The 7,353-nt window shown below is 32.0% G+C and overlaps 1 long non-coding RNA gene across 1 annotated transcript in view; it reads right to left on the reverse strand.

Moving 5' to 3' along the window:
• Positions 1-1,103: 1,103 nt before the first annotated feature.
• Positions 1,104-7,353, reverse strand: part of LOC117112260 — a 9,873-nt gene continuing 3,623 nt past the window's right edge. The window contains exons 2-3 of the long non-coding RNA XR_004446004.1: positions 6,785-7,049; positions 1,104-3,438 (exon numbers count right to left, since the gene is read on the reverse strand). This is a non-coding gene — a long non-coding RNA (uncharacterized LOC117112260). The remainder of the gene's footprint in view (positions 3,439-6,784; positions 7,050-7,353) is intronic.

Raw genomic sequence — 7,353 nt, forward strand, 5'->3', positions numbered from 1 at the left:
GGTTAAAAGTGCCAGGACAGTGTATAAACCAATATGTTAAAACATGTATTTTGTAATGTAATATCCATCAATCTTAATTAAATAAAGTATATACACTGCAGCGTTCCTAAATCCACTTATTCTCATTATGTAGCATGTCCATTATGTAGCATGTCCATTATGAAGTATGTCCATTATGTAGCATGTCCATTATGTAGCATGTCCATTATGTAGCATGTCCATTTTGTACTTTGTCTGATTATATAGATAACGTAACCAACACTCTGTAGTACTGAACAGTTTTCCGGATTCATTTCATTCACAGCACGGTTACAATTGAAAGAGGATTTAAATGGTCGTAAAAAAAACAAACAAAGGTTAATAATGATATAAATACATTTATTTCTACACGAATATCTCGGTCGTCCCTGTAGTTAACCTTCTTTAAACGGATTATTTAATAAAAGAGACTAAAGTCTATTTAAATTAAACAAGGACCACATTCAATTGAACAAGAACTATAGTGAATTCAAAATGAACCATGAATTTAATTGAACATCGACAACTGTATTAAAAAACACACATTGTACGTTACTATGGAGGTACACCTCAATGAAGTTACTAATGAGCCAAATATTAAATTGAACATAGATCGGGTTTCACTTAGACCATCCAATCAATAAAACATGGTCTACACCATGTTTAACTGAACATGGACCATGTATACAAACACCATACATTACATTCAACAATGACTACATATTCAATTGAACATGGAACATTTGCAATTAAATGCTGATGATATGGCTTGTATAGTGCATTTATCAAATAAAATATACACAGATGTTTCTATATTTAATTATCAGTCAACAAGAAAATTAACACTAAAAGATTTAATACACTACAAAAGTTATCATTCAGAGAAGCAGATTGACAACTGATGCAATTGTATGATCTAATTCAAGTCATTCTTTGTGAAAACTTATTAAAAAATAAACTTACAAAATACTCATAATATACATATTACCATTGATTTTCAGAAATTCAATAAAATTATTATACAGGAAATAGGTATCAAATTCTTTAAAAAATCGTTAATAAAATAAAATAGAATATAAAAGGAAAATACAATATAAAACAATAATAATTAATGCTTATCTAATAAAGATATAATAAATAACTAAATATCACATAATATACCATTATCATGTTACATATTAATAAATAATTTTATATTACATGTTATATTTCCTTCGATATAATTGTAATGCTACACCTATGTAATAACCTTTGACACAAAACATATTTAGATGATTTACTGTTTACAAAATTGTATAATAAATTATTGGGCATTGCTTAATATAATGCTTGCATTTATAAATGCATATATGTGCTACACTGTATAAACACAGACAACTTTTGAAGTACAACAAAAAACTGTTGTATGCCCATATATAGTCATGATGTGCCTATTATGGTCATGATGTGATGTCATCATTACCATATATAGATATGTCACATGCAGGCTGGAAAGGGCTTAACAAATAATTTTATTGACCTTTGTGTAATGATAAATAGAAATAAACTTGATATGCAGGAATTAAAATTGAATAATGCTGATACAGCCAATTATGCAATATAAATTTAAGGATGTTTATATTATATATGGATAACAAACGTAAACATAAACAAACTATATAAAAACATTTTGATAAATGTTTTTGCTTGTTAATAACACTAAGAACATTTTCTGGATTATATAATCATTTAAATTATTTTTTAAAAACAGAAATAAATGATGTATTTAAAAAATGGAGTGGGCAATTAGTGTGCAACACAATAATGAATGTCAGGTCTCCCTCCAATTAAAGACCACTTTTGGGACCGGGGTTTCCATGGCGTTTAGCAACTTTTGTCTCTAATTAGAAAAATAAAAATACTGTAACGGTCATTTGTTAATTTGGGATCACAGAAAAGTGGTTTTTAATTGGAGGTGGTCTTTAATTAGAGGGAGACTTATATAAGAATATTTCCACTTAAAGACCATTGTTGGGATCAAGGTTGCCACTGTCTTCAGCAGCTTTGGTCTCCAATAATATAGATAATAATAAAGATACTGTAACAGACATTTGCTAATTAGGGACCACAGAATTAGAGTTGAACTTTAAATAGAGGGAGCCCTGTATAAGAACCTGGTTAAGGAGACTATAGTACTGGATAACATCAACATCATCCTAGCAACAGACACCAGCACCTTTCATAATCACCACCACTACCAATAGGCCAAACAAAAATTCCTGTGCTGGGGCCACATTTTGGGTAAATCCAAAAAAAGGGTAGGTCGGTAGGAAAAGTTTTTTTTTTACCAATAGAATAGTGTGTTTACTTCTTATTATTAAGCAGCTAACTTCAATTTGAAAGCTCTGCCCCTCCAGCTCACTGAGTTTTGTATCTGTGTATCAGGCTGTGTGGTATTCTTTTTTTAAAATCTAAATAAATACAAATGAAAGAACCGAAAAATAAAATAATGTAATCAACACCACCATAACCACCACCATCATCATCACTATTATCAGCAACAGTACAAACAAAACCCCAAATCACATACATCCAATACAGCGTATCTAAATAAATACAATTTGTCATATTACTGTTACATGTCTTGCATTTTACTGAACAATATACAACTGTGCATATATAAATCCCATGTTTTATCATTTTACTTGATAGGTTACTTAAGACAGTGATAATGGGCCTTTCCAGGGTGTCAATCAAACTGACCAATGAGAAAGGTCCACTGAATGTTGGTGCTCTGGATTTTGTACACATCTTGATGGTATTGGCTACCTATAAAACTTGATGTGTCATACGGCAGTTGTAAGACCATCGGCCGATGAATCCAACTCCACTCTCTGTGGATGGCTAGAAGAAGCGATGCCGTCGCTTGCTGATTGTCGTTGGCAGTTTGAACGGATTGTCATTAAAAACAATCGCTTGCGTGCACGTCGTGGCGTTCAGTTCTCCGTAGAATCGCATAAACTGACGATTGTTGGGGGCAGTGAATAACAAGCTCTAAACATGGGTTATAAAGCAAGCATTGCCCTGTCTATATCATTGTACCCTACATCAGTCAGTCATCAAGTGGGTAAAACCACAGCATGGAATGGCAGTAAACTAAGGGAGTATACATCAACCAATGGGGTGTGAAGCCACAGCACAGAATGGCACTATCTTTCGGTAGATTTAATTGCTTTTTTCTTGTACTTCCTTAATGCTTGTTTTCTTCTGGAATCAAAGCGGGCGTTTCACTATGGAATTGCATGTCAAAGAAATCAAGAGAATTGTGCTGCTGAGGCGTCATTGCTTGCTTTCGTCTCGGAGAGCTTGATCCACATATTTCAGTTACCATCCACCGTGTTTAAAAGAAATTGTGCTTCAGGAAATATGTCGGCAAGAATCCTACAAACATTTGCAAAAAACAAATAGAAATTTCATCAAACACATCTTTTGTACTCTGTACGAAAATAGATGGTTTTGCAGATAGTTTTCAAAAGAACTGCTGTTGTGTATATGCCTTATTTTATAATAATAATAATAAATAATAATAATAACATAATAAAAATAATAATAGCAATAAGTTCAATAACAATAAAACTAATAATAATAACAATAATAATAATAATAATAATAATAATAATAATAATGATAAATAATAATAAAACAGTAATAATAATGATAAAAATGTTAACAGTAATAAGAAAACCCACCCACAAAAAAAAAATGATAATAATAATAATTATAATAATAATGATGATGATGGTGATAATAATAGTAATTAAAGGTGTGTAGTAATAATAGCCTCATGTACTACACATTATCCCTGGTCATTGGATTAAACACACTTTGGAATATATATAATAACAACTTTATTTAACCACGATAAACATCACCTCAGTAGTGTTTTTCATCAATGCTGTAACAGACATAATAATTAAACTTAATTATAAACAAGGAATAATATTAATTACAGAAAATACAAGGAAACTTAAAAACCAAATTAGGAAACAAAAATTAAAACATCAAAATACGAAAAATTATTGTAATACACAAAAATGTGCTAATCTAAGATAATAGATTGAGTTGCTTATTAAATGTAGGCTACTGAATATATCCTTTCAAAAACAATATATAGCTAGCTTAATTAGATTTTAGCATGTATCTATAAAAATATTCATTTGTCTTTTAATTTACATTTAAAGTTAGAAAGAGTAGTTAAAGTTTTGAGGTCATCACTTAGTTCATTCCATAATTTGCACCTCTGTAGGAAAGACAACGTTTTTTTTATAATCTGTTCTAGGTTTAGGATGTATTAGATGGTTTTTAGATCGGTGTTATAAGAACTTTCTTTAATATTGAATCTACAATTTAGGTAAGCTGGTGCCAAATTATTGATAATTTTGAACATAGTGATGGCTTCACTTTGAAACAAACGCTTATCAAGATTATCTATAGCTAAGACTGTGCAAGGCTTGACTACTAGAATCTCTTCTGTTTTTCGTATAACTTTGGCAGGTGTTTTCCATAGTTTTAAGTCTTTTACCTTGGGATTGGTTTGAGCGACAAACACAAGCTCTCTGGGGGAGTATTCCATAACGTTGCAGCAGCGTTTTAACCTCTCTTTGGTTAAAAGTAAAATTTTCATTTTTTAGCGTTTTAAATTGATTTTGTGGGTAATAGTATCTTTTAATGGATTTTGCCAAAAGAATCAAGTGGTTGGCTCCCACTATCCCTGAAGCGTATAAAACGATCGACGTGATTTATTGACTTCGGGTTCGATGGGTCGCGTCTGAGTGCTTGAGGTATAATTTGGGTCGTGGGCTAAAAAGTTTGGCAGAATTGGGGTCTATACACTGCGCACTGTCAATTTTACATGTAAGTTTTAAGGGTGAAATAGGATATGAGCAGGGGATTGTCTCCTGGGTTGTACTGCCCCACTGGAAACAAGATCTCCACAGTTCAGCTAACACACAGTGGCTACCACCAGTTTAGCTGACTGGGCTAAGCACTGGGCCACCTTTAAATTTTATTACTTACTAATATTGCAAGTGTACATATCATAATATTCAAAAAATATCCCGGATGGAAACATCTGTTGAAATGATTCAGAAGAGACAACTAGTGTCTGTTTGATCACCTAACTATTAGACACACTTCCAAATGAACACAATGTAATCTATTGTTTATATCTGCATTTCACATAATCAGTTTACTCATAAAACTATTTTCCCAGCACGTTATTGCTCTATTATTACGACTAAATTTTATTACTTACTAATATTGCAAGTGTACATATCATAATATTCAAAAGGAAGTATGTTGATGTTGTTTCAGGAAACAATAAAAAAATATCCCGGATGGAAACATCTGTTGAAATGATTCAGAAGAGACAACTAGTGTCTGTTTGATCACCTAACTATTAGACACACTTCCAAATGAACACAATGTTATCTATTGTTTATATCTGCATTTCACATAATCAATTTACTCATAAAACTATTTTCCCAGCATGTTATTGCTCCTTTATTACGACAAAAATGATTTGGAGCATAATAAAGTCAGGTGGTTATACAATCAACGGAAATTTTAAAGTGTAAAAGATGACAAGGTTGTCTATTATGCCTGAATCGATCACTAAAATTTGCGGTTCTTAACATCCTTTTCTTTCTTTTGCAAATATTGCATGCTGTCACTCCATCTTTATGGTAACTTTTAAACTACCAGTTTCTTCCATGAATCTTATCAATAAATAGATAGGAGTGGATATGGCAGCTGTATAATGTATTTTCTGAGGGGAGGGAGATAAACTGGCGCTTGAGCTGGTAGATATGCGCAGGGGAGGTTTGTGAGGGGTTAACTATTAAAACAGAAAAAATAAATAAATAAATAATTAAAAAGTAAAAAATTATTTTTTGTTTAAAAAAAAGTAACATATTAACTAAACAATTATAATAGTAACTACTTATAATAAACATGAAAATATTAACTACATCTCCAGTGGAGGGATGCCAATCGCCTTCTGCAGGTCACCTTGCGTGAAGAACTTGTGGTAGGTTAGTTCCTGTCAGAAAAACTCAAACATGTGACAAATTTTTGTGCAATGTACCCAAATATTGGCATTTCATTCATTTGTCACATAAAATTTGAATGTGGACAAAAAATTCACAATATTTGAAAAAAAAAAAAAATTATTATTAACAGGTTTGTTATTCCATCAAGTTACATAGAACATAGAACGATGGATGGCAATAAAAGTAGTAAATCAAAATATTTTTCTACAATTATGTAAGCATTAATCTATAATTTACACCAAAACATATTGGTCCAGGCTACAATTCAAAACTTTAGGGGGATGGGAGGGTCCCAATTGCTTGAAACTTGTGTGAATCTGACTGTAATCAGAACATCCTCCCACAAGCAAGCAAGAATTTCCAGGAAAAAACACATCTCCTGCAAATTCATAATATTTCCATGGAAGTCAGTGCTTTACCATCAGTTGTCTCATGGAAGTCAGTGCTCATGGGTATCAGTATGTGCAGAAAATAAATTTAAACGTGTTATGAAGGCTCATTAACAGATCGGTGGTGGATTCAAGGAGAGAATCAGCTGCCCCCAACCCCTAACTTTTTCAAAAAATTTTTTTTTTTAAATGAGGGGGCGGGGAGAAAAAAAACAATTATATTCAAATTTAAGTGTGAGAGTGCCATTTGCACCCATTGTGAGGTGTCATAATCATAAATTTTCTTACCTCAGCTCTAGCCCCTCCATTTGTAAAATTCCTCCCTGTGTTTCTTTTCTACTTCAAATTCCTGAATCTGCCACTGAGGATTTCATAGAATTGACTACTTTCAACTTGGACCCCAGGGCAGGTTCCCTCTTAACTCTGTGATAGGTACGTATAGCAATCTTCTTTGTTGTCTTCCATCCCTTCGTCTGATCTGATGAGTCACAACTTGTCATAAGTACACACAGCAACAGTTTCGTACATTTTGCATCTTCCTTTTTATACCCCTCTGTAATAAATTTAAAATAAAAATATATACCAGTATATATAAAAACAAACATTTTTAAAAAGATTACTGAAGCAAAATTAAGTTCAGTTTAAAAAACATTATTATTGCTTTTAAATTTATTTGCTTTATATTTTTGACATTTTGTAAGCATAAATTTCTATACACCTAAAGCTCTGTCCAGATTATATGCCCATATATAGTGACTATATGTGGTCATGATGTGATGTCATGATGCCCATATATAGTCATTACATGCCTATATATGTTCCTGATGTGACTCACCATGACCATATTAGGCATGCAA

Source organism: Anneissia japonica, unplaced genomic scaffold, assembly GCF_011630105.1.
Source record: "Anneissia japonica isolate Jap-2015-1 unplaced genomic scaffold, ASM1163010v1 scaffold1537_len634075_cov158, whole genome shotgun sequence".
NCBI classification, from domain to species: Eukaryota; Metazoa; Echinodermata; class Crinoidea; order Comatulida; family Comatulidae; genus Anneissia; species Anneissia japonica.